Genomic DNA, 490 nt, shown 5'->3' on the forward strand with positions numbered 1-490 from the left:
AGCCGGGCGTGGTAGCATGCGCCTGTAGTTCCAGTTACTTGGAAGGCTGAGGTGGAAGGATCGCCAGAGCCCAGCAGTTGGAGGCTGCGGTGGCCGGGAGCTTGCTACTACACTCCAGTCTGGGTGACAGTGAGACTCCAACTCAGAAAACAAAAAACACACAAAAAAACCAAACACAAACACAATGCTGCTACCAATAAAAAGCAACTTCAATATCCCTGAAAAAACGGACCCTTTCTTGCCACTCTCTGCTGCCCCCTGCAGTTATACATCGAGAAGCTGACTCAGGTAGCACCTTCCTCTTGTGCAGTGGACTTGACAGAGGAGGAAGAAATAACCTAGAGACGAGGTTGAGAGAGCAGGGTGAGGGCAGACAGGGGCATCTCTGGGGTTGCTGGGCCTTAGTATGCTGGGTCTCACCTCGATGCAGACCGCAGCCCTCCCATCCTTCTTAAGCTTGACCTTTTTTTTTTTTTCTTTTGAGTTGGAG

The sequence above is a fragment of the Carlito syrichta genome, unplaced genomic scaffold (genome assembly GCF_000164805.1).
Source record: "Carlito syrichta isolate Samal-C Ts95f unplaced genomic scaffold, Tarsius_syrichta-2.0.1 Scaffold303367, whole genome shotgun sequence".
Taxonomy (NCBI): domain Eukaryota; kingdom Metazoa; phylum Chordata; class Mammalia; order Primates; family Tarsiidae; genus Carlito; species Carlito syrichta.